At 41.9% G+C, this 23,854-nt stretch overlaps 1 protein-coding gene across 1 annotated transcript in view; it reads right to left on the bottom strand.

Annotated features, from left to right (window-relative positions):
• LRRIQ3 (leucine rich repeats and IQ motif containing 3) overlaps positions 1-23,854 on the bottom strand; it is a 102,387-nt gene that overhangs the window by 48,793 nt on the left and 29,740 nt on the right. The gene's annotated exons all lie outside the window — the stretch shown is intronic.

The raw sequence follows: 23,854 nt of genomic DNA, 5'->3' as shown, positions 1-23,854 counted from the left end.
TAAATATTTAGATTGAAACCTTATTGACATAAAAGACAGAAAATGCACGGTTAAGATTCCCACTTCTAACTTAACTTGGTTCCTTAGCTGATGTATGCAGTAAAATAAGATATTTTACAACATACAAAATAAGAAAAGCTGGAAAGGCCCTGGAGTTAAATGCAAGTCTCGCAGTTGTATTAAGAACAGGAGTACTTGTGGCACCTTAGAGACTAACAAATTTATTAGAGCATAAGCTTTCGTGGCCTACAGCCCACTTCATCGGATGCATAGTATTAAGAGGGTCTTCAGAAGGGAAAAAAGCAAGGAAAGGTGTATTGTGCTGATTGGCTGAGGTGAAAGAGAAGTAAGAAAAAGGCCTATAAAAAAAGGCTGCAGGGCCTAACAAATTAATCCATGTTAGATTCCATTCACGTCAAGATTTTGGAAAAAGCTTTCTAATGTTGTAAAACTGGGTCTTTAGAAGTGGTGTCTAGCTGTATAGATATTACCTAATTTTTATTAGCTAAACTTGTAAATCAAATACATTAATTTATGTTTTTGCTAGTTAAAATATAAATTTTGATATACACAATGGATTTCTGACTTTTGGTGCCACAAGTACTCCTTTTGATTTTTAAATGACTCTACAACTATAATTCCATGCTATATATAATTAATTACATTTAGGTTTGGCACAATTAGTTTTTTTGATCATTTTGACTTCTAAAATTTATTTTTAAACTTTTTTTAGATTTTTAGCTATTTCAATTTTCATAGCTATAGAAAGTTAGGGGGGTATCAGAAAATAATTTAGTGACAGACACTGAGATTCAAAAAGTTAACATTTTACAACCACTAAAATGTTAACACAAATTGTCGAAATCACATCAAAATATACAAATAAATATCCTTAAATATAATTCTAATAAATTCTCAAGCAGCATTTTTATAACTTTGCCTGTCTGTAAATTTTTATTATTATCAATGGAAATATTTTTGTCTATGTATGTATAATGAAAATCAATGTTTACAGATAGTTACCAAAAAAAATCTAATCCTTCCAAGCTTAATTATATTTACATTCACTTTAAGGATACTTTACACTGTCAGGTTTCAGAGTAACAGCCGTGTTAGTCTGTATTCGCAAAAAGAAAAGGAGTACTTGTGGCACCTTAGAGACTAACCAATTTATTTGAGCATAAGCTTTCGTGAGCTACAGCTCACTTCATCGGATGCATACTGTGGAAACTGCAGAAGACATTATATACACAGAGACCATGAAACAATACCTCCTCCCACCCCACTCTCCTGCTGGTAATAGCTTATCTAAAGTGATCACTCTCCTTACAATGTGTATGATAATCAAGTTGGGCCATTTCCAGCACAAATTCAGGTTTTCTCACCCTCCGCCCCCCCCCACACAAACTCACTCTCCTGCTGGTAATAGCCCATCCAAAGTGACCACTCTCTTTACAATGTGTATGATAATCAAGGTGGGCCATTTCCAGCACAAATACAGGTTTTCTCACCCCACTCCTTTTTTCCAAAAACCACACACACAAACTCACTCTCCTGCTGGTAATAGCTTATCCAAAGTGACCACTCTCCTTACAATGTGTATGAAAATCAAGGTGGGCCATTTCCAGCACAAATCCAGGTTTTCTCACACACACACCCCCAAAAAAACACACACACACACAAACTCACTCTCCTGCTGGTAATAGTTCATCCAAAGTGACCACTCTCCCTACAATGTGCATGATAATCAAGGTGGGTCATTTCAAGCACAAATCCAGGTTTTCTCACCCCCCCCCCCCCCACAAACTCACTCTCCTGCTGGCAATAGCTCATCCAAACTGACCACTCTCCTTACAATGTGTATGATAATCAAGGTGGGCCATTTCCAGCATAAATCCAAGTTTAACCCGAACGTCGGGGGGGGGGGGGGGGGAGAACAAGGGGAAATAGGCTACCTTGCATAATGACTTAGCCACTCCAAGTCTCTATTTAAGCCTAAATTAATAGTATCCAATTTGCAAATGAATTCCAATTCAGCAGTTTCTTGCTGGACTCTGGATTTGAAGTTTTTTTGTTTTAAGATAGCGACCTTCATGTCTGTAATTGCATAACCAGAGAGATTGAAGTGTTCTCCGACTGGTTTATGAATGTTATAATTCTTGACATCTGATTTGTGTCCATTTATTCTTTTACGTAGAGACTGTCCAGTTTGACCAATGTACATGGCAGAGGGGCATTGCTGGCACATGATGGCATATATCACATTGGTGGATGTGCAGGTGAACGAGCCTCTGATGGTGTGGCTGATGTTATTAGGCCCTGTGATGGTGTCCCCTGAATAGATATGTGGGCACAGTTGGCAACGGGCTTTGTTGCAAGGATAGGTTTCTGGGTTAGTGGTTCTGTTGTGTGGTATATGGTTGTTGGTGAGTATTTGCTTCAGGTTGGGGGGCTGTCTGTAGGCAAGGACTGGCCTGTCTCCCAAGATTTGTGAGAGTGTTGGGTCATCCTTCAGGATAGGTTGTAGATCCTTAAGAATGCGTTAGAGGGGTTTTAGTTGGGGACTGAAGGTGACGGCTAGTGGCGTTCTGATATTTTCTTCGTTAGGCTTTTTTGTTATTTTCTTTGTTATACTGTCAGTGTGGTGTGAAGGGGCTGTAATGTAAATGAAACTCAGACTCACTGTGTATTGTAAACATGAGCTCCTTTTTCCAAAGCTGATCCAACTCCCACTGAGATCAACTGAGAGGTCCCCCATTGATTTAAATGGATTTGGGCCCTAAATATAGGGTTCTCTTCTCTTTGTTTCAGGCCCTATATTGTATTTCTACCTGTCATGTGGAAAAGTCAGCCTGTTGTCCAACCATGACACTGTACAACTCAGAAGATAGTAGATAATTTCAAATGCATATGTAAGGCTACAATTCTGTCAGGGAGGTCACAGATTCCATGACTTTCTGGGATCTCCAGGACTTGTTCTGGGACAGGGCTGGAGCAGCTGTCAGCCCCGGGCAGCCTAAACAGCTGACCAATAGTCAGCAACAGGCCACCAGAACAGCGATCCCCAGCCTGCCAGAGCAGCAGCTGAAGATGGGTCTGACCTTGATGCAGGAGCAGCCATGGGGCTGAAGCAGCTGCAAGCCCTGGCAGCGTTTTGTTTGTCCCTCCTCCCGTCACAGGCTTCCATTAATTTTTGTTTATTGCCCGCGACCTGTCCATGGCTATTACTAAAAATACCTGTGACAAAATCAAAGTCTTATGCATAAAGCCCAAAGTGTTGTTAAATTTTATTAATAAATATTCTGATAACAACTCACACTCTGAAAGCAAGCCCCTGATCCAAATTTAGTGTCAATTTACATCCCCGATCTAACTAACTAGGAAAAAGATCTCCAAATAACTGTACAAATTCCAGTGATATGGTATGTTGTGAGTTTTCTATTTAATGCATTGAACAAAACAAGAAAAAATATATTTACCTCTTGTAACAGGGTGCAGGGTTACAGTTTTGAACTCATTCAAAAAGGACATTTTCAGAGGAACAGGCTTGAGACAAATTAATTTACATCTGTGGGGAATGAAGAGGGGATTTGGAAGGGAAAACGTAATATTTATGTTGATCGTAGGATCAGCAAAAACAAGCTTTTGCTTGCCACTGGTTTTCTTTTTATAACAGAGGGCAAATGGGGGCACCATCCACTATCACTGACTTCAATGGGATTTTGTATCAGCACTTAAGGTTATGTCTTCACTACAAAACAAAATAATTTGTATTTTTACATCAAGAAAACCCTAGTGGAGACAAGGGATAAGAAGTCTTAATGTCAATGTAGCTAGTCAAAATCAACCCCCAAAACCCCCCCACACCTGTGCAGTTTTAGCTTCTTCTGATCTTCCTTCTTAGTTATTTTGCTTCCTTTTCTGTCCCTACTTCCCTTACACAAAATAAGCAAACAGAAAATAACAAACCAGTAACCACTTTGTCTGTTCTCCAGCCACCACACTTAAAACTCACTTAAAATCACTACCAGTATTTCAAAGTAATCAGCTGTGCACAGAGCCTGCTTGACTACACCACTGTGACAGTTGGATCACAGAAACCCCCTGGGGAGTTGCCTTCAGATGTGCCAAGACTACTTTTGCCCCTGCTTTCCTGCCCAGTCAGCTTAGGACTTCAGTGCCCTGCCTGGTTTGAGCCAGGCCCATTAGCCTGCTGCAAACCCAGACCCAGGTCTGAACCACATCCCCTAACAGCTGTAGGCTCAATGGAAAGCAGCTTACAGAAGTGTTCCAGTCTTTAACACTCAGATACCCAACTTCCAATGGGATCCAAACCCCAAATAAATCCGTTTTACCCTGTATAAAGTTTATACAAGGTAAACTCATAAATTGGTTGCCTTCTATAACACTGATAGAGAGATATGCACAGCTGTTTCCCCCCTCCCCAAGTATTAATACATACTCTGGGTTAATTAATAAGTAAAAAGTGATTTTATTAAGTACAGAAAGTAGGATATAAGTGGTTCCAAGTAGTAACAGACAAAACAAAGTGAATTACCGAGCAAAATAAAATAAAACACACCAGTCTAAGTCTAGTATAGTAATAAAAACTGAATACAGATAAAAGAAAAGGAATACTTATGGCACCTTAGAGACTAAGCAATTTATTTGACCATAAGCTTTTGTGAGCTACAGCTCACTTCACTGGATGCATGTAGTGGAAAATACAGTGGGGAGATTTTATATACACAGAGAACATGAAACAATGGGTGTTACCGTACAGACTGTAACAAGAGTGACCAGGTAAGGTGAGCTATTACCAGCAGGAGAGCGGGGGGGGTGGGAGTGGGGAAGAATTGCCACTATTAGGTCTGCCATGTACATTGGCCAAACTGGACAGTCTCTACGTAAAAGAATAAATGGACACAAATCAGACGTCAAGAATTATAACATTCAAAAACCAGTCGGAGAACACTTCAATCTCTTTGGTCATTCGATTACAGACCTAAAAGTGCCAATTCTTCCCTAAAAACCTTCAAAAACAGACTCCAACGAGAGACTGCTGAATTGGAATTAATTTGCAAACTGGATAAAATTAACTTAGGCTTGTATAAAGACTGGGAGTGGATGTGTCATTACACAAAGTAAAACTATTTCCCCATGTTTATTCTCTCCTGCCCCCCCTCCCCCTCACTGTTCCTTACATGTTCTTGTAAACTGCTGGAAATGGCCCACCTTGATTATCACTACTCCCTCCCCCGCTTCCCCCCGCTCTCCTGCTGGTAATAGCTCACCTTACCCGATCACTCTTGTTACAGCGTGTATGGTAACACCCATTGTTTCATGTTCTCTGTGTATATAAAATCTCCCCACTGTATTTTCCACTACATGCATCTGATGAAGTGAGCTGTAGCTCACGAAAGCTTATGCTCAAATAAATTGGTTAGTCTCTAAGGTGCCACAAGTACTCCTTTTCTTTTTTCGGATACAGACTAACATGGCTCCTACTCTGAAACCTGAATACAGATAAAATCTCACCCTTAGAGATGTTTCAATAAGTTTCTTTCACAGACTGAAGCTGGACACCTTGCTAGTCTGGGCACAATCCTTTCCTCTGGTACAGCCCTTGTTCCAGCTCAGGTGGTAGCTAGGGGATGTCTCATGATGGCTCCTTCTCCTTGTTCTGTTCCACCCAGTTATATATCTTTTGCATAAGGCAGGAATCCTTTGTCCCTCTGGGTTCCCACCCCTCCTTCTCAGTGGAAAAGCATGAGGTTAAAGATGGATTCCAGTTCAGGTGACATGATCACATGTCCTGTGAGACCCCAAACCTTCATTCCTCCCAGCGTGACTCACAGGAAGGCCTGCCTGCAAACAGAGCCATCAACAGTCAATTGTCCTGGTTGATGGGAGCCATCAAGATTCCAAACCACCATTAATGGCCCGCACTTTGCATAACTACAATAGGCCCTCAAGAGTTATATTTCATATTTTTATTTTCCGATACAAGAGTGATGCATTTATACAAATAGGATGACTACACTCAGTAGATTATAAGCTTTGTAATGATACCTTACAAGAGACCTTTTGCATGAAGCATATTTTAGTTTCATTATATTCACACTCATACTTTTATAAAATACTTTTATAAAATCATATAGAGCGCGTCACACCTCTGGACATAGTTTTTCAGGTAATAAAGGTGAGGTAGTATCTGACTGAAATATCCAAAGAAGGACTAGAACAAATTGATAAATTAAGGAAGAACAAGTTACAATGCTCCGATGAAGTGAGCTGTAGCTCACGAAAGCTTATGCTCAAATAAATTGGTTAGTCTCTAAGATACCACAAGTACTCCCAAAAAGAAAAGGAGTACTTGTGGCACCTTAGAGACTAACCAATTTATTTGAGCATGAGCTTTCGTGAGCTACAGCTCACTTCATCGGATGCATACCGTGGAAACTGCAGCAGACTTTATATACACACAGAGAATATGAAACAATACCTCCTCCCACCCCACTGTCCTGCTGGTAATAGCTTATCTTTTTGTAAATACAGACTAACACAGCTGTTACTCTGAAAAAAATGCTCAGATAGTTTTTAGCCAAGATTATTGAAAGAACTTAAGAAGGAAGTGGCTGAGTTGCTAACAAAAATAAACAATCTCTTATTAAAATCAACTGCTATACTGGAGGGCTGGAAGATAGCAAATGTTCTACCTATTTTTAAGGCACAAGTGGTGATCCTGGGAATTACAGACAAGTGGGACTTACTTCAGTACCAGGTAAACTGGTTGAACAATCATTAAAAGCAGAATTATAATATACCTAGATGATCATGATATGCTAGAAACAAAAAAAAACAAAAAACCAGCTTCTGATAAAGAAAAAGAAAAGCCTCACTACTTACTATTAGAATTTTCTAAATGCATTAACAAAATAGTCTGTAAAGGAGAACTGGTTTATATAATTTACTCGGATATACACAAAACTTTTGTCAAAGACTTATTAATGATCTGTAACAGGCAGGAAGTAGCGAGGTAGCAAAACTTGCAGATGACAAAAAATTATTTGGGTTAGTAAAATCAACAGAAAACTGAGTAATTTCAGGGGGACCTATCGAAGATGTATAAATGGACAGCAGATGAAATAGACAGTGTTGATAAATGCAAACTGATACATATTTGAAGGAAAAATCTGAACTATTCATAAACTTTACTGGTTTCTAAATTAACTCTAACAGTTTAGGAAAGAGCTAGGTGTAACTGTGTCAATGAACACCTCAGCTCAGTGTAAAGTGGATGAATTTAAACCGAAATAATTTAAATCACTAAATTTAATCATGATTTAAAACAACAAAACAACCTTGATTTAAATAATTTATTTTAATCTTTTCTTGCATTTGTACTTTTTAGTTACTTTCCTAACCTAAAAATGTTGGTAACAGTTAAAACATGTTGATTTGCAACTAAATATAGTCTTTACACTCATTTTGGTACTTCTTTTTGCTAACCAACAGGACACGCTATATCTATACATCTTTATTTAAGCAATTACATAGCTTAATTTGCATTTATTCAGATTCTTAATTTTTAGATTTTATAAATTATGTTAGGAAATGGAGAATGATGCATTTCTTATTTATGAGATGATATTTACTTTTTTTACTCATAATTTGTGTCAAGCATTTGGATGGAAATCGAAATTCAATTACAAATGAACAAAAACAGCATTTTCAAAAAAAAAATTATTAGTTAAATAAAATTACCTTGAATGTGTGGGGTATGTAAGGGGGAAAAAAACATATATCAAAACATGTTTTGCATTTGAAAACTACCTGATTTAGTAAACAAAGGAAGTGCTACAGGATGCATGCCCCACGCCCTGCATGTTACTATGCAAGCAGTCCTCACACACACCTGTGTAGTTTCACCATAGTGTGCTTTATTTACAATGTCTTGTATAGTTTTGTGTCCCCACAGCATAAGACTTTTCCCAAGCTTCACCCTACTTCCTACACAAAGGACTGGGGGGTTCCCACCTGTCTAAGATCCTGGGCTTTGTTGCCCTTCCTTTTCCTTCTGCCTTCCTGTCTCCCTTTTAACTGACCCCAGCTGATGAGCTGGATTCCCTTGTTAACTGGTTAATCAACCAGTCTTTAAGCAATTATCTCCCAATTTAGCCCATGGGGAGAAGCTTACAGAGTGATGAGTCAACCTTAGGCTATTCCTACTCTGTCATAGGAAGCATTAGGCTTATTTTGTTGCTCTTTTGACCAGAAGGTTGACAGTTGACATTTGGTCACCGGTTGGATGTTAGTCATGGTTTCTTACTTAACAGGGTGGAATATATGAAAGTCATCATTTTCCACCCAAAATATGGACTGGCAACTTACATAAAGCAGATCAGCAAATATGTGATTCTACTTCCTACAGCACACAAGGAACCAATTGCAATCTCTGTGCGCATCAGCAAACTAACCATCATTAATGCATATAAACCAGCTGGTCCATAGTGGCTTCAACCAGCTCCGCAGAATGCATAGGAACCCTGCTATATTTGTGGGCAACTATAATAGTCACCACATGCAATGGGGCTATGCTGGAAACAACATTGGAGGGGAAGAACTGACACACCAAGTGTTGGCAAATGATATGTTCCTCCTTTTTGATGCGAAACAGTGCATCACTTTCTATTCTACAAGATAGGGCAGAGGATACTGCCCTGACCTGACTTTCATCTCTAACAATGATACAGGGACACCAATACCTGCACCGTGAATTGTCCTCAACGACTTCTGAACAGCCAGCCCAGACCAGTACTGATTCGTATTGGCATTCAAATCCCAGTTCTCTATTAAAAACTGGTGGCGCTCTGGAATTTCAAACAAGCATACGGGACCACTTTCACTATGACTGTGAACAATAAAATCTCCAACGTTCCCCCAATGCCTAAGATTTTGGATGTTTTACTGTGCTCCCAATCTCCACCACAAAGAACAACATCCCCCGGAGACAGATTTCATTGCAAGCTCCCTGCTGGACTGCAGAGAACCAAAAGCTCCTCCACAAATATGACAAGTGTAGAGACCCAGAAATTCAAAAAGCCCTCCAGGCATCACTGGATGCAGCAAGGCAGAAACAGAGCTTGAATGTGTAGAAAGTCTAAACTTCACACACTTGATCAGATGCACCTAGAACCTTCTGAGACACCTGGGGGCTGCAAATCCCACACATACCACTAGGCTGCAGGTGAAAGCCAACACCATCACTGCTAAACTTTTGTGGACATCAAAATAGCCAGTGGATAAACAGTATCACAGACAAGTCCAGCATCAACTTCGGCAGGTGAGATGTCCACATGTGCTCCAGTGTCCCAATAATCTGAACCATTCACAAGTAAGGAGATCAATGCAGCCATGAAATTGGGAAAAGCAACAGGAAGAAATGGTATCTATCCTGAGTTTCTATATAATCTGGGTCCACTGGCATGGAAATGGATAATGATGGCATAATGAGTGGGGTCCCACAGGGATCAGTTCTGGGTCCAGTTCTGTTCAATATCTTCATCAATGATTTAGATAATGGCATAGAGAGTACACTTATAAAGTTTGTGGATGATACCAAGATGGGAGGGGTTGCCAGTGCTTTGTAGGATAGGATTATAATTCAAAATTATCCGGACAAACTAAAGAAATGGTTTGAAGTAAATAGGATGAAATTCAATAAGGATGAATGCAAAGTACTCCATTTAAGAGGGAACAATCAGTTGCACACATACAAAATGGGAAATGATTGCCTAGGAAGGAGTACCACAGAAAGGGATCTGGGAGTCATAGTGGACCACAAGCTAAATATGAGTCAACAATGTAACACTGTTGCAAAAAAAGCGAACATCGTTCTGGGATGTATTAGCCGGAATATTATAAGCACAACACAAGAAGTAATTATTCCATTCTACTCCGCACTGATTAGGCCTCAACTGGAGAATTGTGTCTGGTTCTGGGTGCCATATTTCAGGAAAGATGTAGACAAATTGGAGAAAGTCCAGAGAAGAGCAACAAAAATGATTAAAAGTCTAGAAAAACATGACCTATCAGGGAAGATTGAAAAAATTGGGTTTGTTTAGTCTGGAGAAGAGAAGACTGAGAGGGGATATGATAATAGTTTTCAAGTACATAAAAGGTTGTTACAATGAGATGGGAGAAAAATTGTTCTTCTTAACCTCTGACGATAGGACAAGAAGATATGGGCTTAAATTGCAGCAAGGGAGATTTAGGATGGACATTTGGAAAAACTTCCTAAATGTCAGGGTGGTTAAGCTCTGGAATAAATTGCCTCAGGAGGTTGTGGAATCTCCATCATTGGAGATTTTTAAGAGCAGGTTAGACAAACCCCTGTCATGGATGATCTAGATAATACTTAGTCCTGCCATGAGTGCAAGGGACTGGACTAGATGACCTCTCAAGGTCCCTTTCAGTCATATAATTCTGTGATGCAGCTTTTCACCAACATCCTGGAGAGCACTGAAATCCCCCATGTGTCGAGAGATGCTAAGGTCATGCACTCCTAAAGCCTGCAAAACTGCAGATCACCCTTCTAATGATAGGCCATTGTCCCTCTTAAGCACCATGAACAACTTGATGGAGTACATGATTCTGAACCAAGTCAGGCTCACTGTAGATGCCAGCCTACCCAAGGAGCAAGCTGGTTTTCGACCACACACAGAAGTTGCTGCAACCAGGTCCTGGTTCTCACTACAAACATTGAGGCTGGGTTCCAACAAAACTCAAGACTCAAAACTTAAGATCTGTCAGTGGCATATGACACAGTCTGGAAGGATGGTCTGCTACTGAACTGGCCAAAGTGATCCACTGTGTGTGGATTTTCAGGCTGCTGAACACTATGCTTAGAGGCCGAAGGATATGTGTTTACCTTGGAGGTCAAACCAGCAAATTGTGCACTTTGAATAATGGGATAGCACAAGGCTCTGTACTTACTCCAACACTCTAGATACATGAGTGATATGCCTGAAATGATAGCACAGAAGTTTGTATATGCTTATGATTTGTCACCTGCAATTAAGGCCTGTAGTTTTAAAGAACTTGAAGTGATCCTTATATCTGACCTTAAGATCATGGAGGAGTACTTTCAAAAATGGCAGCTGAGACCAAATCTGAGCAAATCAGTAGTCTCTGCTTTCCACCTTGACAACAGAATTGCACAAAAACTCTGTCAGGTTTTGTGGTGAAACTGTGCGTTATGACCCAAAGCCAACATATCTTGGCGTCATTCTTGACCACACACTGACCTTTCATGACCAGCTCAAGAAAGTAGCCTCTAAAGTGAAGACTTGTATCAACATTATTCAAAAATTAGCAGGAAAAAGCTGGGGATCAACTGCCCCAATGCTACAAACATCAGCCTTGGCCCTGGTGTACTCAGTTGCAGAGTACTATGTGCAGGTGTGGACAAGAAGCTGCCATACCCAACTTGTGGATAGGCATCTGAATCTGACCATGTGAATCATCACGGGGACTTTAAAATCAACACCTCTACAATGGCTTTCTGTGTGAGCTAATAACAAACCTCCACGTATCCACTGAAATATAGCCACAGTAAAGAACTTAAACACACCGAAGACTACCCAGAACTTCCCATCAGCAGGTTATGGATAACATATCTCAACAACGCCTGAAATCATGAAAACCACTATGGACCACAGGTGAACACCTCATGTCTCTGGATCCGACCAGGGAATGACAAAGTGTCTGGATCTCATCTACCATTTCAAACAAGCACATTATTACTGACCAACAAGTTGTCCTCCGGTTTCCACCTGCCATGGATAAACTTTCAAATGAAGAGAAACTGAAAAGATTGGAATTGTTTAGAGAAGAGATAAATAAGAGGGAACATAACAGAAGAATTCACATAATGAATGCTATAGATAAGGTAGACTGAGCACTCATACTCACTTTCATAATACAAGAAAAAGGAAACATATGATGTCATTTAAATACTACACATTCAAAACTGATAAAAGGAAATGCTTTTATTTTAAAACAATGTATAATTTAGCCTGTGGAACTCATTGTCATAAAATGTTATTGATGTCAAGTGCATAGTAGGATTCAAAAAAGGTTTGGACATTTATATGAAAAATGAAAATATCCAATTATATTAGATATGATTTTTAAAAAAGAAAAAGGCAGAAAGGGATATACATCTTGTGCTTCAGGGAATAACCCAACTCTAACTGATGGGGTGGTTGGGAAGAAAGTTCTCCTGTGGGTGAGTATTCCATAATTGAGCATTTCAGTGTTTCTTGAATCTTCTTCTGAAGCACCTGGTACAGGCCACCATAAAAGACAGATGGACCACAGGTCCAATACAGCATAGCAAATCCTATGTTCCAACAAAACACTGGGTTTGTTATTGTAAGGTCCTCCACCATTCTAATTTAATTTTTTACTTGTGTTTCTTATCTAATTGAGAAAATTTTAAGCCTGACAACTTTGACACTAGCCCTTTAAAAAAGAAGTTGGGGGTGGAATTTAACTATATTAAACACTGTTTGAAAGTGATCCTCAAATCTTAAGGAAACCCTTGCTGGTCACAGCAATTACTTAGTACAAAGAATAAGTGTATAAATTTTAGAATGTAACATACAGTCCTTTAAAAAGATTGACAACACATTATCTGCAAAGGGCTTCATATTAACATATTAATGAAAGAGTTTTCAAGCCATTATGGAGACACTGAAGTTTTTATGGTAATATGTAATGTGCCATTAATAACCTGTAAAATGCATAAGCATGAAGGACAAAATTTTGAAAGGTTTATACTTTGAACAGCTATTAGTTTAAGAGCATACAGCTATGCTATTATGTGTTTAGGCATTAGGGTTACTTGTCTCTATCTGAAAATGATTAGGACATTGCAGCCTCTTCACAGCATTTCTTTTCCAGAATAACAATAAGAAACCCATGCAGAAAATGCTGAAAAGCAAGTAAAAGCAGTGTCCTTTTGTAATAGAGAGTGAAATTACTTTAAAAAAATACAAAACTGTAATAAATAATAAAATCGCACATTTTGAGGCAAAGACTTGAAAAAATGTACCGGTTTTGAGAGCAGAGGAATGAAAATATACAGCCCTGGTATGTTCTTTAAGCTCCCAATGTAGCTCATTAGTGATGTGCAGTGCTACTGTAATCTGTGTTGGGTATTTACTAGCAGAGATGGATTACACTGCAAAAGAGTATTAAATTGTATGGCCTTTCTCAGGGGCATAATGACATGTGAATGATCTCTCAAGCACAACTTTAAAGTGGGCTGCCTTCCTACCCTGCCTCTTCTCCCTTTCCACCTCTTATAAAAGATGACAATTTACTAACTCAAAATGTGTTACATCCAACACAGGGGAATTCTGTATTTGACCTTGTCTTGACAGATAAAGAGGAACTGATGACAGAACTAAGAATTAGCTGCAGCAGCACGGGAGCCAGCAAACAGAGCTGTAAACAGGGGCGTTTGAGTGAGAGTTCTGTTGGAGAAGAAGATTAACAGGATTTAGGTGGGAAGGCTGTGACAGATACAGAGGCAGCAGTGGGAGTGACCCAGGTAGTGCAAGACACAATGAAGATGATTGGATGTGGAAGCTGCGGTATGTACAAGATCCTGGAGGGGGTACCTGGAAAGAGTTTTGTCTGCATGAAGTTCCGTCTGATAGAGCTGATGGAAGAAAAGATACGAGGATTGGAGATGCAGGTGGAAAGTCTGGTTGAGTTTAGAAGGTGGTTCAAGTGGATTATGGAGCAAAGACATGAGGTAGCTGAAGGGAAAAGCTCAGACTTGCAGTTGGAAGCAGGACTGAAGAATTCTGAGGGGAGACTGCTGGGTGAAGAAAATAGACAGTGGAAGCATGTGACTAAGAGAACCAGGCAGAGGAAAAGACGGGCTAGTGAAGGAGAAATAGAGCTCAAGAACAGGTTTGCAGAGTTGGAAAATGAAGAAGGGGCTCAGCAGGTGGTCACTGAAGGTGGAAGGGCAAGGAAGAAGAGAAGAGCAGCTAGTCCTAAAGGAAAAGGGGAAGAGTCAATGGAGACTACACCAAATATGAGCCCCAGGAGGATACAGGATGGGTTGAAGAGGATTACAAGGGAGAAAAGGAACAGAAAGAACTTGCAGCCAGAGGGAAAAGGGGATAGACTGGAGAATCGCACCGTCACCAGGAAAAGGCAGGTCTACGTGATCGGGGACTCCTTACTGAGAAGAATAGACAGGCCTGTAACCAGAGCTGATCCACAGAATAGAAGGGTGTGCTGTCTTCCAGGTGCTAAGATACGGGATCTGGACCTGAGGTTGAAAAGGATCCTAAAGGGAGCGGGAAAGAATCCACTGATTGTCCTTCATGTGGGAACAAATGATACCGGTAGATTCTCGCTGGAACGTATCAAGGGAGACTATGCCAGGCTGGGAAAGACACTTAAGGAAATCGAGGCTCAGGTGATCTTCAGTGGGATTCTGCCTGTTCCTAGAGAAGGGCAACAAAGGTGTGACAAGATTATGACTATCAACAGATGGCTCAGGCAGTGGTGCTTTTAGGAGGGCTTTGGGATGTATGGCCACTGGGAGGCGTTCATGGACAGAGGTTCTCTTGGGATGGACTTCATCTGAGTAGGGAAGGAAATAGACTTCTAGGATGGAGGCTGGCACAACTGATTAAGAGAGCTTTAAACTAGGAATTTGGGGGAGATGGTTGGGAGATGTCCAGATAATCTCCATTCCAGATTTTAGCATTGAGAGGGAAGAAAACAAAGTAAGAAAAGATACAGCCATGGGTAGGAGAATGAACTTAAGGAGGAAGGGCAGTGTGGATACCAGTCTAATAGGTCATACTGGCTGTAGAATGTCCGTGCCTAATTGGGTAAAGAATTTGAGCGAGGCCAAACAGCAAAAATTAAGATGTTTGTACACCAATGCGAGGAGCCTAGGTAACAAAATGGAGGAACTAGAGCTACTGGTGCAGGAAGTAAAACCAGATATTATAGGGATAACAGAAACATGGTGGAATAGTAGTCATGACTGGACTACAGCTATTGAAGGGTATGTGCTGTTTAGGAAAGACAGAAATAAAGGTAAAGGTCATGGAGTAGCATTGTATATCAATGATGAGGTAGAATGTAAAGAAATAAGAACTGATGGAATGGATAAGACCGAGTCCGTCTGGGCAAAAATCACATTGGGGAAGAAAACTACTAGAGCCTCCCCGATGATAGGTTTCAGAGTAGCAGCCGTGTTAATCTGTATTCGCAAAAAGAAAAGGAGTACTTATGTGGCACTTGATGCATCTGATGAAGTGAGCTGTAGCTCACAAAAGCTTATGCTCAAATAAATTGGTTAGTCTCTAAGGTGCCACAAGTACTCCTTCTCTTTTTCCCCTGTGATAGTACTTGGGGTGTGCTATAGACCGTCGGGATCTAATTTGGATATGGATAGAGCCCTCTTTAATGTTTTTAATGAAGTAAACACTAATGGGAACTGCGTGACCAGGGGAGACTTTAACTTCCCAAATACAAACTGGAGGACAAGTGCTAGTAATAATAATAGGACTCAGAATTTCCTAGATGCGATAGCTGAAGGATTCCTTCAACAAGTAGTTGCTGAACCGACTAGAGGGAATGCCATTTTAGATTTGGTTTTGGTAAGTAGTGAGGACCTCATAGAAGAAATGGCTGTAGGGGACAACCTTGGTTCAAGTGATCATGATCTAATTCAGTTCAAACTGAAAGGAAGGATAAACAAAAATAAATCTGCGACTAGGGTTTTTGATTTCAAAAGGACTGACTTTCAAAAATTAAGGAAATTAGTCAGGGAAGTGGATTGGACTGAAGAGTTTATGGATCTAAAGGCAGAGGAGGCCTGGGATTACTTCAAGTCAAAGCTGCAGAAGCTATCGGAAGGGGGGAAATCCCGAGAAAGGGGAAAAAATTCATAGGCAGGAGTTGTAGACCAAGCTGGATGAGCAAGCATCTCACAGAGGTGATTAAGAAAAAGCAGAAAGTATACAAGGAGCGGAAGATGGGAGGTTGCAGCAAGTAAAGCTACCTTATTGAGGTCAGAACATGTAGGGATAAAGTGAGAAAGACTAAAAGTCAAGTAGAGTTGGACCTTGCAAAGGGAATTAAAACCAGTAGCAAAAGGTTCTATAGCCATATAAATAAGAAGAAAACAAAGAAAGAAGAAGTGGGACCGCTAAAATTGAGGATGGAGTAGAGGTTAAGGATAATATAGGCACGGTCCAATACCTAAACAAATACTTTGCCTCAGTCTTTAATAAGGCTAATGAGGATCTTAGGGATAATGGTAGCATGACAAATGGGAATGAGGATATGGAGGTAGATATTACCATATCTGAGGTAGAAGCGAAACTCGAACAGCTTAATGGGACTAAATCGGGGGGCCCAGATAATCTTCATCCAAGAAAATTAAAGGAATTGGCACATGAAATTGCAAGCCCATTAGCAAGAATTTTTAATGAATCTGTAAACTCAGGGGTTGTACCATATGACTGGAGAATTGCTAACATAGTTCCCATTTTTAAGAAGGGGGGGGGGAAAGTGATCCGGGTAACTACAGGCCTGTTAGTTTGACATCTGTAGTATGCAAGGTCTTGGAAAAAATTTTGAAGGAGAAAGTAATTAAGGACCTTGAGGTCAATGGTAAATGGGACAAAATACAACATGGTTTTACAAAAGGTAGATCGTGCCAAACCAACCTGATCTCCTTCTTTGAGAAAGTAACAGATTTTTTAGACAAAGGAAACGCAGTGGATCTAATTTACCTAGATTTCAGTAAGCCGTTTGATACGGTGCCACATGGGGAATTGTTACTTAAATTGGAAAAGATGGGGATCAATATGAAAATTGAAAGGTGGATAAGGAATTGGTTAAAAGGGAGATTACAGCGGGTCATAGTGAAAGGTGAACTGTCAGACTGGAGGGAGGTTACCAGTAGAGATCCTCAGGGATCGGTTTTGGGACCAATCTTATTTATTACTGACCTCGGCACAAAAAGTGGGAGTGTGCTAATAAAGTTTGTGGATGATACAAAGCTTGGAGGTATTGCCAATTTAGAGAAGGACCGGGATATCATACAGGAGGATCTGGATGACCTTATAAACTGGAGTAATAGTAATAGGATGAAATTTAATAGTGAGAAGTGCAAGGTCATGCATTTAGGGATTAATAACAAGGATTTTAGAAATAAGCTGGTTTCAGAGTAACAGCCGTGTTAGTCTGTCTTTGCAAAAAGAAAAGGAGTACTTGTGGCACCTTAGAGACTAACCAATTTATTTGAGCATGAGCTTTCATGAGCTACAGCTCACTTCATCGGATGCATACCGTGGAAACTGCAGTAGACATTATATACACACAGAGACCATGAAACAATACCCCCTCCCACCCCACTGTCCTGCTGGTAATAGCTTATCTAAAGTGATCATCAAGTTGGGCCATTTCCAGCACAAATCCAGGTTTTCTCACCCTCCGCCGCCCCCCCCCCCCCACACACACACAAACTCACTCTCCTGCTGGTAATAGCCCATCCAAAGTGACCACTCTCTTTACAATGTGTATGATAATCAAGGTGGACCATTTCTAGCACAAATACAGGTTTTCTCACGCCCCCCGCTTTTTCTCCAAAAACACACACACACAAACTCACTCTCCTGCTGGTAATAGCTTATCCAAAGTGACCACTCTCCTTACAATGTGTATGAAAATCAAGGTGGGCCATTTCCAGCACAAATCCAGGTTTTCTAACCCCCCCCCCACCCCCACACACAAACTCACTCTCCTGCTGGTAATAGCCCATCCAAAGTGACCACTCTCTTCACAATGTGTATGACAATCAAGGTGGGCCATTTCCTGCACAAATCCAGGTTCTCTCACCCCCTCACCCCCCTCCAAAAACCACACACACAAACTCAATCTCCTGCTGGTAATAGCTTATCCAAAGTGACCACTCTCCCTACAATGTGCATGATAATCAAGGTGGGCCATTTCCAGCATAAATCCAGGTTTTCTCACCCCCCCACCCCCATACACACACAAACTCACTCTCCTGCTGGTAATAGCTCATCCAAAGTGACCACTCTCCCTACAATGTGCATGGGACACATCAATTAGAAGTAACAGAGGAGGAGAAGGACTTTGGAGTATTGGTTGACCACAGGATGACTACGAGCTGCCAATGTAACATGGCCATGAAAAAAGCAAAAAAGCAAAAAAATGTGGTCTTGGGATGCATCAGGCGAGGTATTTCCAGTAGAGATAAGGAGGTATTAGTACCGTTATACATGGCACTGGTGAGACCTCACCTGGAATACTGTGTGCAATTCTGGTTTCCCATGTTTAAGAAGGATGAATTCAAACTGGAACAGGTACAGAGAAGCGCTACTAGGATGTTCCGAGGAATGGAAAATCTGTCTTATGAAAGGAGACTCAAGGAGCTTTGCTTGTTTACCCTAACCAAAAGAAGGTTGAGGGGAGATATGATTGTTCTCTATAAATATATCAGAGGGATAAATACCAGAGAGGCAGAGAAATTATTTAAGCTCAGTACCAATGTGGACACAAGAACAAATGGATATAAACTGGCCATCGGGATGTTTAGACTTGAAATTAGGTGAAGGTTTCTAACCATCAGAGGAGTGAAGTTCTGAAAAAGCCTTCCAAGGGAAGCAGTGGGGGCAAAAGACCTATCTAGTTTCAAGATTAAACTCGATAAGTTTATGGAGGAGATGGTATGATGGGATAACACGATTTTGGCAATTAATTGATCTTTAACTATTCATGGTAAATAGGCCCAATGGCCTGTGATGGGATGTTAGATAGGGTGGGATCTGAGTTACTACAGAGAATTCTTTCCTGGATATCTGGCTGGTGAATCTTGCCCACATGCTCAGGGTTCAGCTGATCACCATATTTGGGGTCTGTCATAAATATAAAGGGAAGGGTAAACCCCTTTGAAATCCCTCCTGGCCAGGGGAAAGTTCCTCTCACCTGTAAAGGGTTAAGAAGCTAAAGGTAACCTCGCTGGCACCTGACCAAAATGACCAATGAGGAGACAAGATACTTTCAAAAGCTAGGAGGAGGGAGAGAAACAAAGGGTCTGTGTCTGTCTATATGCTGTTTCTGCCAGGAATAGACCAGGAATGGAGTTCTTAGAACTTTTAGTAAGTAATCTAGCTAGGTATGCGTTAGATTATGATTTCTTTAAATGGCTGAGAAAAGAATTGTGCTGAATAGAATAACTATTTCTGTCTGTGTATCTTTTTTGTAACTTAAGGTTTTTCCTAGAGGGGTTCTCTATGTTTTGAATCTAATTACCCTGTAAGGTATCTACCATCCTGATTTTACAGAGGTGATTTCTTTACTCCTATTTACTTCTATTTCTATTAAAAGTCTTCTTGTAAGAAAACTGAATGCTTTTTCATTGTTCTCAGATCCAAGGGTTTGGGTCTGTGGTCACCTATGCAAACTGGTGAGGATTTTTATCCAACATTTCCCAGGAAAGGGGGGGTGCAAGTGTTGGGAGGATTGTTCATTGTTCTTAAGATCCAAGGGTCTGGGTCTGTAGTCACCTAGGCAAATTGGTGAGGCTTTTTACCAAACCTTGTCCAGGAAGTGGGGTGCAAGGTTTTGGGAAGTATTTTGGGGGGAAAGACGTTTCCAAACAGCTCTTCCCCAGTAACCAGTATTTGTTTGGTGGTGGTAGCAGCCAATCCAGGGACAAAGGGTAGAATATTTTGTACCTTGGGGAAGTTTTGACCTAAGCTGGTAAAGATAAGTTTAGGAGGCTTTTCATGCAATCCCCACATCTGTACCCTAGTGTTCAGAGTGGGGAAGGAACCTTGACATGGTGACATAGTGGTGGGATTAACCTGAAATCATTTTGAGATCCAGTTGAGATTTTTTGAACTAAAAATACAGATTTTAAAAAGGAAATTTTTTTTCCTTTGGAAAGGAAGTCCAGAAAGCAGCTGGTTTTTTCTCTGTTTGGGGAAAGAGCAGAGACAAAAGGGGATTATCTTTGTGAATTGCAGGTTTTCTTTGCCTGGAGGCAGGGTACTTAACTCCTGCAGGGAAATTCAGAGGTTTTTTCCCCCTAAAAGTAAATGGGGGAGGGGGGGTGTTCTACCCATTTGCCTGGAGACAAAAGTGGCAGGGTGTTTTTTTTAGGATTTTGATTTTTTACAAGGAGCACAAGTTTAAAAAGGAATTTTTTTTTCCTTTGGGCTGCTAGTAAGCAGGTTTCCAAGTAGTTGGAGGTTTTTTGCTTTGATTTGGGGCCAGAGCAGAGACAAGGGAATTGTCTTTTTCTGTAGGCTGACAATCACTATCAGAGAATAGGTATTCTATTCCAGCATAGCAAAATTTTACAGCCAAGTTTTGTTTGGTTATTTCTAAACCTAGGGTGTAAAGTTAGTTAAAAACAGAGAGGTTAGAATGACAAAATCCATGGCTCGACAAAAGCTGGAATTAGCCAGATTTCAGGCTGAGGAGAGACAAAGGGAACATGAAAGACAGATAGAACTCATGCGGCTGAAGAAGGAGGAGAAGGAACAAGAAAGGGAGGCAGCGAAAGAGGCAGAACACCAAGCGGCTGCTCACAGGAGAGCTATGGAAGCAAGGGACAAAGAACTGGAGGAGAAGGAAAAAGAGAGGAAGTATGTGGAGGAGATAGAGAAGATAAAGGCTCAGCAGAATATCCCAACAAACCCTAGCAATCCTTCTCCAAGTACCACTTCCCATCCCAGAAAGTTCCCCACCTACAAGGCAGGCGATGATACTGAGGCCTTCCTCGAAAACTTTGAAAGGGCCTGCCTTGGGTACAACATCTCTACTGACCAATACATGGTAGAGCTGAGGCCACAGCTCAGTGGACCCTTAGCTGAGGTGGCAGCTGAAATGCCTAAAGAACACATGAACAAGTATGAACTGTTTAAATCCAAGGCGAGAGTCAGAATGGGGATAACACCCGAGCAGTCTTGTCGGAGGTTCAGAGCCCTAAGGTGGAAACCAGACGTGTCATTTACCCGACATGCCGACCACATTGTGAAACATTGGGATGCCTGGATATCAGGAGCAAGTGTTGAATCTCCAGTAAATTTGCCCTTCCTAATGCAAATGGAACAATTCTTAGAGGGGGTTCCTGAGGAAATAGAAAGATACATCCTAGATGGGAAGCCCAAAACTGTAATCGAGGCAGGAGAGATTGGAGCCAGATGGGTGGACGTGGCAGAGAAGAAGAAAACTGGTCGCAGTTGGAGCGGACACCAGAAGGGACAACCCCAGACCACACCCTATTACCGGGGGCCGCCCAAGGCCCCACCTACCTCCCAAAGAACCCTCCAGACACCTTATCATCCCACCACCCCCTTCTCCAGCAACCCACCTCGCCCCAGTGACCCGTCAGCTGGACGATGTTTTAAATGTAACAAGCTGGGGCATGTAAAGGCCAACTGCCCCAAGAACCCCAACAGATTACAGTTCATTGCACCGGAATCACACCAGAGGTCCGCAGGCCCAGATACCTCCCAGATACCGTAGGAGAGGAGGGAAACTGTGAGTGTGGGCAGGAAGAAGGTCACTGCGTGGAGGGACACCGGAGCACAAGTGTCAGCTATCCATGCTTCCTTAGTGGACCCCAATTTAATCAACCCAGAGATCCAAGTCACGATTCAACCCTTCAAGTCCAACTCTTTCAATTTGCCTACAGCCAAGTTGCCTGTCCAGTACAAGGGCTGGTCAGAAACGTGGACTTTTGCAGTCTATGATGATTATTCCATCCCCATGCTGTTCGGGGAGGAGTTGGCCAATCATGTGAAGCAGGCCAAGAGGGTGGGAACGGTCACCCGCAGCCAGGCTAAACAAGCCGTGAGGCTAGCTCTGTTCCGGACACTTCTATCAGGACCCGGTCAGAGGTGATGGACCCGGACCCCAGGCCAATGTCTGCAACAGCAGTAGTGGATCCAGTCCCAGAGACCCAGACGGAACCAGTCCCAGAACCGGAACCAGCCGAACAACCAACACAAGACCCATTGTCAGCACTGAATCCAGTACTTGCAACCTCAACACCAGAGGGCCCCACCGAACCTGAACTGGCAGCAGCCGATAACCCTACACAAGAGGCTCAGCCGGAACCTGAATCCCAACATAGTGCACCAGCGGAGAGCAGTTCACAGTCAACAGAAACAGCTCCATCCCCTATATCGCTTCCAGAGGGACCAAGCCTAGGTCCACAATCCCATGAGGAACTGATGTCTCCAACATCAAGGGAACAGTTCCAGACCGAACAGGAAACAGATGAAAGCCTCCAGAGAGCTTGGACGGCGGCACGGAGCAACCCACCGCCTCTCAGCTCTTCTAATCGATCCAGGTTTGTTGTAGAAAGAGGACTCTTATACAAGGAAACTCTTTCTGGTGGACACCAGGAAGACTGGCATCCTCAGAGACAGTTGGTAGTTCCAAATAAATAACGGGCCAAGCTCTTGAGCTTAGCCCATGATCACCCTAGTGGCCATGCTGGGGTGAACAGGACCAAAGACCATTTGGGGGGGTCATTCCACTGGGAGGGAATGGGCAAGGATGTTTCTACCTATGTCCGGTCTTGTGAGGTGTGCCAAAGAGTGGGAAAACCCCAAGACCAGGTCAAAGCCCCTCTCCAGCCATCATTGAAGTTTCATTTCAGCGAGTAGCTGTGGATATTCTGGGTCCTTTTCCGAAAAAGACACCCAGAGGAAAGCAGTACATACTGACTTTCATGGATTTTGCCACCCGATGGCCGGAAGAAGTAGCTCTAAGCAACACCAGGGCTAAAAGTGTGTGCCAGGCACTAGCAGACATTTTTGCCAGGGTAGGTTGGCCCTCCGACATCCTCACAGATGCAGGGACTAATTTCCTGGCAGGAACTATGGAAAACCTTTGGGAAGCTCATGGGGTAAATCACTTGGTTGCCACTCCTTACCACCATGAAACAAATGGCATGGTGGAGAAGTTTAATGGAACTTTGGGGGCCATGATACGTAAATTCGTAAATGAGCACTCCAATGATTGGGACCTAGCGTTTCAGCAGTTGCTCTTTGCCTACAGAGCTGTACCTGACCCCAGTTTAGGGTTTTCCCCATTTGAACTTGTATATGGCCGTGAGGTTAAGGGGCCATTGCAGTTGGTGAAGCAGCAATGGGAGGGATTTACACCCTCTCCAGGAACTAACATTCTGGACTTTGTAACCAACCTACAAAACACCCTCCGAACCTCTTTAGCCCTTGCTAAAGAAAACTTACAGGATGCTCAAAAAGAGCAAAAAGCCTTTTTGCTAAACATGCCAGAGAGCGTTCCTTCAAAGTAGGGGACCAGGTCATGGTCTTAAAGGCGCTCCAGGCCCATAAAATGGAAGCATCATGGGAAGGGCCATTCACGGTCCAGGAGCGCCTGGGAGCTGTTAATTATCTCATAGCATTCCCCACCTACAACCGAAAGCCTAAGGTGTACCATATTAATTCTCTAAAGCCCTTTTATTCCAGAGAATTAAAGGTTTGTCAGTTTACAGCCCAGAGAGGAGACGACGCTGAGTTGCCTGAAGGTGTCTACTACGAAGGGAAATGTGCTGGTGGTGTGGAAGAGGTGAACCTCTCCATGACCCTTGAGCATATGCAGTGACAGCAGATCAAGAAGCTGTGCACTAGCTATGCGCCAACGTTCTCAGCCACCCCAGGACTGACTGAACGGGCATACCACTCCATTGACACAGGTAATGCTCACCCAATTAGGGTCCAACCTTCCCGGG

The sequence above is a fragment of the Lepidochelys olivacea genome (assembly GCF_965140295.1).
Source record: "Lepidochelys olivacea isolate rLepOli2 genome assembly, chromosome: 8".
Classification (NCBI taxonomy): Eukaryota; Metazoa; Chordata; order Testudines; family Cheloniidae; genus Lepidochelys; species Lepidochelys olivacea.
This window is presented reverse-complemented; position numbering and strand designations above follow the sequence as displayed.